Here is a 10,301-nt window from a genome sequence, read left to right on the forward strand (position 1 = left end):
GCACAGAATATCAAATTGTGTGACGACAAGTCAGACACAGAATAAAGTAAAATGAAAAGTGTAAAAATCTCTGAAATTGCGCGTACAATTAGTTGTTATAACTGTATAGTGACTTTCTGGTAAGTAATTGTTCTTATGCTCGCTGGCGAAAGGAACTGAAAAAGACCAGCCTTGTTACTTACTCTCTGTTTTACTCTCGAAGATAACGCACGCTACGGCGGACATTTCGCATTGTAAGTCGGTAATTTTAAATAATATATGGTAATTTATGCCGATTGTGCATTTGTTTTATTTCATATGCCTAGTGACCTTCATGCAGAAGTAAAAATATTATTTATAAGGGTTTCAGCATGCGAGATAAACAACAAGAACGGTCGAACAATTGGCCATTCTGGGCATACATCTTGCGTAGGAATAACTTCATTTTAACTTCATTCTGTTCCGTCATCAACGGACACTTTGAAAGACTCGTACCATATTCATAGAAAATGAAGTGAATATATTAATTTATGTCCTATGAAGGTAAAACCAAAGAACATTCAGTTCGGTTCCGACATTGCCCACTTCTCGGCAAAACAAAGATTATTACGTCTAAGAAAGAGAAACTTTAATTCAGAGATTTCTTTTGATTAAATTTCGCTACAGTAATGGTATCCTGCAGCAATATTTTAATGTGATAACACGAAATACAATTCCTGAAATTATGTCTACGTTTCTTTGTCAGTATGAACGCTCCACGTAGGCATTAGTTTCAACAAATTCTAAAAGCGCCTCAATTAGTCCTATATTAACAACGCGTTGAGCACGCGCTGTTAAATAATTAGAGCTCAGACAAATATTTTACCAGTGTATAGATTTCGGTTCCCCATATTATCATGATACCTCCTTGTGTCCTCTTCGCCAAATAAGTGCTCTATTCGCGCTCTAGCCGGGCGTAAATATCTATAAAGTTAGGCGGTAAGGTCTTATATTATTTTCATCACATTCGTTGAGTACACCGTAGGTATATCTGAGATGGTGTTCGGACCGAAGCGATTACGGTACAACGTACATCATGTCACATATTGCAGTGGATGCAGCTAACATCATAAATGGATTGCTATAACTTTGTCCCTTGGCCCGCTAATAGTTATTATAGAGTATGCAATCAGCTAACTTCCATACGACATCATTGTCAGTCAGAATGCGCCAGAACATTAAACATGCATCTGTATTTCAGCTTTGCTCTCATACCAAATGTACAGTCTAGGTAACTTTCAAGGACGATAGCTTCTTATTTTATATACTTATTTATCCTAATAAAACTTGTTGGGACAATCGATTCTGCATTAAGGTGGCACAATATTAATCTGAGTTGCAAAACTGTACTGTCAGTGGATGCTATTGAAACCACATGGGCGTAGAAATTTCACTAAAATGATATCAATTAAAATGAAATACTAATTCGACATTTTACAAACCATGGCGTATTTATTGAAAGTAATGTAAATGAACATTATTGTTTAGACGTTACTCGTCTGTTAGGGCTTCTACGAGGGCTGTTCAGAAAGTAGGGAACGTTTCCGACTGACGGCACTACGCGCGCGCCCCTCACGTATATTTTGGTATGTGCGTGCTCGGCAGCTCAGTCGGCATCCATCCGTGACAACGGGACTGTCTTAGCACGTCTGATTTTTTCGATATTCGAATTTGAAATGTGCGCTGCAATCTAAAACCCCCAAGTTCTGAGGTGCGGTCTGTGATACGGGTTGTTGTTGGCAAAAAGCGTCAAACTTATTGAAATTTATTGTGAACTGTGCGATGTGTGCGGAAACAACGTAATGAGTGAATGTTCCGTTCTTAAATGGTGCATTCAGTTTAAAAATGTCCGAACCGACACTCATGATGAAGTAAAGAGTGGACGCCAGAGCATTGTGACTTACGATCTTGCCGCTAAAGTAGATGAAACGATTCGTGAAAATAGTCGGTTCACAATAACGGAACTTTCGGTTTCTTTCCCACATGTTCCACATACTTTGTTGTTTGAAATTGTCACTCGAAAGCTAGGCTACCACAGATTTTGTGCACGATGTGAGCCAAAAATGCTTACCGATCACGATAAAGATAATCGAATGCGGGCAACATTAACATTTCTAGAGGCGTACCGGATCGAATTGTAACCGGTGACGAGTCTTGCGTGAAACGCGTCAATTGCGAGACAAAATTACAGTGCATGGAGTGGGGGCACACGAGGTTCCTCCCATATCCAAGAAAATGTTTGCAAACCTTGTGATCAAGGAAACTGATGGCGACAACGTTTTGCGATAGGCAGTGTGTGCTTCTTTTTGATTTTCTCTAACGTGGAGCAACCATAAACTCTGACTCGTACTGTCGTACTTTGTACAGTCTTACAAGAGCAGTTGAAACCGAACGCTGAGGAAAACTGACGTCCAAGTTTTGTTTTTGCACGACAATGCCCGACCTCACACGGCAAACCACACTACAGAACTTAATTCATTCAAATGGGAAATTTTCCCTCATCTGCCCTACAGCCCCGGTTTTGCACCAAGCGACTTCTGCTTGTTTCCCAAGCTGCAGACCTGGCTTGCAACGCAGGGCTTTGATGACGACGCGGATCTCCAGGTGGGTGTGACTCACTGGCTGAAGTCTCAGGCGTCAGAAGTTTACGACGAAGGTCTTTCAAAGCTTGTCCACCGCTATGGTAAGTGTTTAGTAGCTATGTGGAAAAGTAGTACGTCAGTCGCTCTTTCACATGTATGTAATGAAATGTATTTCTTATACTTAGTTTCTTTTAATTCCAAAACGCTCCCTACTTTCTGAATAGCCCTCGTATAGACAGTGATTCGATTCTGAAAAGTGACAGTCACATTTCAGTACACTATTTCCCAAGTATAGATGTAGAAGTAAGTGAATTCCGTTTTAAAAGCACCTTTTTTTTTTTATTAAAGGCTATTGATGTAGCTAGTGGATATTACAATTCAGAGTGACCATTCCACAGTCTACGCGAAATAATTGTTTTGTTATACTTGGGAAGTCTTTTGGCTCCAGCTCTTTCCAGCAGTGGCTAGCCTTACGTCAAGCGAACATGTGTCAGTTCGGGATTTACATTAGTTTTTTTAACAACGATTCTGCAATCTCATTATGCTTCTTTATGGATTGCTGAACTTATGTTCTGTCATTCGCCTATGTTTTGTTGCGAATAGCAATATCAAATTAGGAAAATTTAGATTGAATTTAAATATTTTTTCTACAGCCATTCACACCATGGATTAAAGTAAGTATAGCAATTAAAATAACTTGTCATTCAGCTTCAAAATCCGTTAACAGTTGCTTAATAAACTAAGAGTCATATGTAATTTATTTAAATGTATGCAAACATTTTTCGTATCACAGAGTTGTGTGCTATATTTTCTGCGTTACATAATAGCAACGCTAGGCACTAATGAAACTGACAATCTTAAACGAACACAAGTTCTTGCTGCTGCTGAGCTTAGAACATTTTCTTCACATTACCTTAAACACTTCATGGGCAGACATTGAAATTCCAAAATGATGTAAACCTACTTCGTACTTCAACGGCAATACTTGATCCACAAGTCGAATCATAATTGTGATAAAACGGCAACGGTACCTGGACCGAAGGAGATTTTGAAACGAAACCAGTCTGACGCTTATCGTTTTCAGCGACTCTGGGAGAACATCGGAATCCAGTACGGTAGCAGGTAAGTTCCAGTCATGCAGATAAGTTCCAGTTATGAAAATACAGCATCTCAACAGACGATGTGTTGCAATGAACTGTTGAACATCCGCACCTACCTAGTGTCAGATATGTATGACTGTTTGCTCAATTTTTTCGTTGCTTACCGTATCAAGTAATTTATCATTTTTGTTTTTGATTTATGATTGGTATTTATGTTCAATTTCTTTCTTTCAGTACTTAAATGGGCAACCTTCACACCCCCAGGCTGTGGCTAAGCCATGTCTCTGCAATATCCTTTCTTTCAGGAGTGCTAGTTCTGCAAGTTTCGCAGAAGAGCTTCTGTAAAGTTTGGAAGGTAGGAGACGGATACTGGCAGAAGTAAAGCTGTGAGTACCGGACGTGAGTCGTGCTTCGGTAGCTCAGTTGGTAGAGCACTTGCCCGCGAAAGGCAAAGGTCCCGAGTTCGAGTCTCGGTCGGGCACACAGTTTTAATCTGCCAGGAAGTTTCATATCGGCGCACACTCCGCTGCAGAGTGAAAATCTCATTCTGGAAACATCCCCCAGGCTGTGGCTAAGCCATGTCTCCGCAATATCCTTTCTTTCAGGAGTGCTAGTTCTGCAAGTTTCGCAGAAGAGCTTCTGTAAAGTTTGGAAGGTAGGAGACGGATACTGGCAGAAGTAAAGCTGTGAGTACCGGACGTGAGTCGTGCTTCGGTAGCTCAGTTGGTAGAGCACTTGCCCGCGAAAGGCAAAGGTCCCGAGTTCGAGTCTCGGTCGGGCACACAGTTTTAATCTGCCAGGAAGTTTCATATCAGCGCACACTCCGCTGCAGAGTGAAAATCTCATTCTGGAAACATCCCCCAGGCTGTGGCTAAGCCATGTCTCCGCAATATCCTTTCTTTCAGGAGTGCTAGTTCTGCAAGTTTCGCAGAAGAGCTTCTGTAAAGTTTGGAAGGTAGGAGACGGATACTGGCAGAAGTAAAGCTGTGAGTACCGGACGTGAGTCGTGCTTCGGTAGCTCAGTTGGTAGAGCACTTGCCCGCGAAAGGCAAAGGTCCCGAGTTCGAGTCTCGGTCGTGCACACAGTTTTAATCTGCCAGGAAGTTTCATATCAGCGCACACTCCGCTGCAGAGTGAAAATCTCATTCTGGAAACATCCCCCAGGCTGTGGCTAAGCCATGTCTCCGCAATATCCTTTCTTTCAGGAGTGCTAGTTCTGCAAGTTTCGCAGAAGAGCTTCTGTAAAGTTTGGAAGGTAGGAGACGGATACTGGCAGAAGTAAAGCTGTGAGTACCGGACGTGAGTCGTGCTTCGGTAGCTCAGTTGGTAGAGCACTTGCCCGCGAAAGGCAAAGGTCCCGAGTTCGAGTCTCGGTCGGGCACACAGTTTTAATCTGCCAGGAAGTTTCATATCAGCGCACACTCCGCTGCAGAGTGAAAATCTCATTCTGGAAACATCCCCCAGGCTGTGGCTAAGCCATGTCTCCGCAATATCCTTTCTTTCAGGAGTGCTAGTTCTGCAAGTTTCGCAGAAGAGCTTCTGTAAAGTTTGGAAGGTAGGAGACGGATACTGGCAGAAGTAAAGCTGTGAGTACCGGACGTGAGTCGTGCTTCGGTAGCTCAGTTGGTAGAGCACTTGCCCGCGAAAGGCAAAGGTCCCGAGTTCGAGTCTCGGTCGGGCACACAGTTTTAATCTGCCAGGAAGTTTCATATCAGCGCACACTCCGCTGCAGAGTGAAAATCTCATTCTGGAAACATCCCCCAGGCTGTGGCTAAGCCATGTCTCCGCAATATCCTTTCTTTCAGGAGTGCTAGTTCTGCAAGTTTCGCAGAAGAGCTTCTGTAAAGTTTGGAAGGTAGGAGACGGATACTGGCAGAAGTAAAGCTGTGAGTACCGGACGTGAGTCGTGCTTCGGTAGCTCAGTTGGTAGAGCACTTGCCCGCGAAAGGCAAAGGTCCCGAGTTCGAGTCTCGGTCGTGCACACAGTTTTAATCTGCCAGGAAGTTTCATATCAGCGCACACTCCGCTGCAGAGTGAAAATCTCATTCTGGAAACATCCCCCAGGCTGTGGCTAAGCCATGTCTCCGCAATATCCTTTCTTTCAGGAGTGCTAGTTCTGCAAGTTTCGCAGAAGAGCTTCTGTAAAGTTTGGAAGGTAGGAGACGGATACTGGCAGAAGTAAAGCTGTGAGTACCGGACGTGAGTCGTGCTTCGGTAGCTCAGTTGGTAGAGCACTTGCCCGCGAAAGGCAAAGGTCCCGAGTTCGAGTCTCGGTCGGGCACACAGTTTTAATCTGCCAGGAAGTTTCATATCAGCGCACACTCCGCTGCAGAGTGAAAATCTCATTCTGGAAACATCCCCCAGGCTGTGGCTAAGCCATGTCTCCGCAATATCCTTTCTTTCAGGAGTGCTAGTTCTGCAAGTTTCGCAGAAGAGCTTCTGTAAAGTTTGGAAGGTAGGAGACGGATACTGGCAGAAGTAAAGCTGTGAGTACCGGACGTGAGTCGTGCTTCGGTAGCTCAGTTGGTAGAGCACTTGCCCGCGAAAGGCAAAGGTCCCGAGTTCGAGTCTCGGTCGGGCACACAGTTTTAATCTGCCAGGAAGTTTCATATCAGCGCACACTCCGCTGCAGAGTGAAAATCTCATTCTGGAAACATCCCCCAGGCTGTGGCTAAGCCATGTCTCCGCAATATCCTTTCTTTCAGGAGTGCTAGTTCTGCAAGTTTCGCAGAAGAGCTTCTGTAAAGTTTGGAAGGTAGGAGACGGATACTGGCAGAAGTAAAGCTGTGAGTACCGGACGTGAGTCGTGCTTCGGTAGCTCAGTTGGTAGAGCACTTGCCCGCGAAAGGCAAAGGTCCCGAGTTCGAGTCTCGGTCGGGCACACAGTTTTAATCTGCCAGGAAGTTTCATATCAGCGCACACTCCGCTGCAGAGTGAAAATCTCATTCTGGAAACATCCCCCAGGCTGTGGCTAAGCCATGTCTCCGCAATATCCTTTCTTTCAGGAGTGCTAGTTCTGCAAGTTTCGCAGAAGAGCTTCTGTAAAGTTTGGAAGGTAGGAGACGGATACTGGCAGAAGTAAAGCTGTGAGTACCGGACGTGAGTCGTGCTTCGGTAGCTCAGTTGGTAGAGCGCTTGCCCGCGAAAGGCAAAGGTCCCGAGTTCGAGTCTCGGTCGGGCACACAGTTTTAATCTGCCAGGAAGTTTAATATATTTGAGAGGTTTAAAGCTAAGAACAAAATTAATGAAGAAAAAAATTGATGGGGCAGCCACTTGACATTGTGTTCAGCGATGCACAGACATCAGTGGCATCCTGAATTAGATCTCAGCAGACGGATTGAAACGTCCAGGACCGAAAGATATTGAAGAGAATGGAGACGTGGCTTTACGACTAAGATTCTACCGCCAATAACAACCTCCATGAGGACCTGTAGACTGACAAAGAAATGATTCCCCCTGAGATCACTCGCATACCACCTCAACATAGTATTTACGGAGCGCGTTCAAAAAGAGGCAACACTTTTTTCTCAGGTCAATTTCATTTGAAAAAGTGGGGAACTTGTCGTGGGATGACGCGGAATATTGCGGCGCTGTAAGTATCCTTCTACATCTACATCTAAATTTATACTCCGCAAGCCACCCAAAGGTGTGTGGCGGAGGGCACTTTACGTGCCACTGTCATTACCTCACTTTCCTGTTCCAGTCGCGTATAGTTCAAGGGAAGAACGACTGCCGGAAAGGCTCCGTGCGCGCTCTAATATGTATGATTTTACATTCGTAATCTACCCGGGAGGAATAAGTAGGGAGAAGCAATATATTCGATACCTCATCCAGATACGCTCCCTCTCGAACCCTGGACAGCAAGCTACACCGCGATGCAGAGTGCCTCTGTTGCAGAGTCTGTCACTTGAGTTTGCTTAACATCTCCTAACGGTGTCACACTTAGCAAATAACCCTGTGATGAAACGCGCAGCTCTTCTTTGGATCTTCTCTATCCCCTCTGTGAACCCGACCTGGTACGGATCCCACACTGACGAGCAATACTCTAGTATAGGTCAAACGAGCGTTTTGTAAGCCACCTTCTTTGTTGATGGACTACATTCTCTAACGACTCTTCCAATGAATCTCAACCTTGATCCGCCTTACCAACAAATAATTTTACATGATCATTCCACTTCAAATCGTTCCGCATGCATACTCCCAGATATTTTACAGAAGTAACTACTACAAGTGTTTTTTCCGCTATCATATACTCATACAATAAAGGATTATTCTTTCTATGTATTCGCAATATATTACGTCTGTAAAGGTACGTCTACATCTGTATTTGTATCGGCACAAGAGTGTGCGACGTGTGCACGTGTCTTCAGGACAAGTATCGTGACGTTTATGTGATCGCTACTTCAAGTCATGCGTGTATAACCGTAGTTTTACATGAATTGATTTTTATCAGTGCGTTCAGTGGTGCAGAGTTGCTCGGACATGGCGATCGTTTCCTAAACTATGTGGAAGACTTTGCATTTTGATATGCTGCTGCACATGTACTTTGGATGAAAAAAGGAAGAAAAAGGCTGAGGAAGAGCAGATAGTGGCAACCAGTGTTCCTTCCCAAACGCGTTATCCCAGTATCTTACGAAATGTTCTTTCAACGATTAAATCTCGTTGGAGGTACCTATTTAAAAAATTATGTTAGCATGAGCATGGAAGATTTCAGTCGTTTGCTTTTCTTGTGCTTTCTCTTGTGTCTAGAACCAACAAAAATGTTCGGGATATCATTGCACCAGAGAATAAGTTTCCAGTGACCCTCACATTTTTGGTCAGTGGCGACTCATTTTTTCACTTGTACTTGCATAGGATATCAGAAAGCTCAATGTACGACATTATTCCTCGCCTTTGCGAGACCATTGTGCAAGTTTTATGCCAAGAAGTGAATGTCGGACGGATGTTTTTAAATTCCTAATATTTAAAAATATCTAGTAATAATAATAATAATAATATAAGAATAGTGAAGCTCGCACATACACTTGCCCTATAAATTTCCCAAATTTTGCTAACTATGAGATAAATTTTAGTGCTTTGATACGATTGGCTTACTTCAGTCAGTATACAATATCAAATTTCTGCCGACTCTTTCTGCCTAATGAACGTATGCGGCATTATTAATCTGTATTTTATTTCATTTATTCTCGTTCACAAACAAAATTCGCGGACAAACGTTAGCGTTAGTAGAAAACGAAGAAATTTACGAGGATAACCGTCAGAATTTTGCTAATTTCATATGAAAGAAACTGCAGTTTGTCGCTGCACGTAGTAAAGACGGACAAGAGATTTTGTACAATTTTATTTGTTCCTGTATCGCTTCAGCTACCTCGTCTGGCTACTACATAAAAACTTTGCTATTACACTAGATAACAGTGTAATAATAATAACATAACCTATACATTACTGTCAGTCACCGCATTCATCAATTCTTCATTTGCTTCCTGCAAACATTTGTATATTCAATTTTCCAACATTTCCATATTATTCTTGCACGAGAAGTTTCTAACAAAAATGTTAATTTGTTGCCAACTAACTCCCCTGAATGGATAAACTGCTCGGGTTTCCTATTAGCTAAATTTTCTCCAACTTTCTTTGATTCTTGTCTCAAATCTTGTCTGTCTTCTTTACTTGCTTTCTGGGTCTTTTGTGGCTACTTCAAGCAGTACTTCCATTTCGTATTGAAGTTGTACATGCACTGCTAGTTACACCTGTCCTTTTCTGGTTCCCTACACTGGTAAGTTGAGTTGTTTCAACTTCCACAATTTCTTCAAATGTTTAGTTATCCAGCTCAAGATTTTCAAAAGGAAAATGTGGTGTCACCGCCAGACACCACACTTGTTAGGTGGTAGCCTTTAAATCGGCCGCGGTCCGGTAGTATACGTCGGACCCGTGTGTCGCTACTATCAGTGATTGCAGACCGAGCGCCGCCACACGGCAGGTCTAGAGAGACTCCGTAGCACTCGCGTCAGTTGTACAGCCGACTTTGCTAGCGATGGTTCACTGACAAAATGCGCTCTCATTTGCCGAGACGATAGTTAGCATAGCCTTCAGCTACGTTATTTGCTACGACCTAGCAAGGCGCCATTATCAGTTATTATTGATACTGAATCATGTACCGTCAAGAGCGACTTCGTCATTAATGGATTAAAGTTAAGTATTCCACCAGCTACGTCCGTTTTTCTCAATTCCCATTACCTTGTCATGTTCCAGGCCTCACGCCAGCCTGCGTGAGCTAAAACGCGTGCATTTCGGCCTCCTTTAGTAACACAGTGTTGGCTCTTCTGCCAACGACAACAGAAAAATTAATTCTCCTCCTTCTTTGGGGGTGAGGCATCGATGACCATTAAAATATATAATACATTATCAAGACTAAGTGAGCTGTACTTTACGTACATGATAATCAAGAGACATTAAAGCTTTCAAACAATTTTGGGGAGATTTCGTATGTAAATGAAATAAAAAGTAAAAATTTTCTTTACAGCTTCCCACTAGTGCCAAGGAGTGGATGGAAATTGCCATTGGTTGTAAAGAAAAATGGAATGTCATCAACTGTTTGGGA

The 10,301-nt window shown here is 43.0% G+C and overlaps 1 non-coding gene across 1 annotated transcript; it reads left to right on the top strand.

Moving 5' to 3' along the window:
- The first annotated feature begins 6,807 nt into the window (after positions 1–6,807).
- On the top strand, positions 6,808–6,882 carry Trnas-cga (transfer RNA serine (anticodon CGA)). The gene has a single exon. It is a non-coding gene; the product is annotated as a tRNA-Ser (tRNA).
- Positions 6,883–10,301: the final 3,419 nt, after the last annotated feature.

This window comes from Schistocerca gregaria, chromosome 6, assembly GCF_023897955.1.
Source record: "Schistocerca gregaria isolate iqSchGreg1 chromosome 6, iqSchGreg1.2, whole genome shotgun sequence".
Lineage (NCBI taxonomy): Eukaryota > Metazoa > Arthropoda > Insecta > Orthoptera > Acrididae > Schistocerca > Schistocerca gregaria.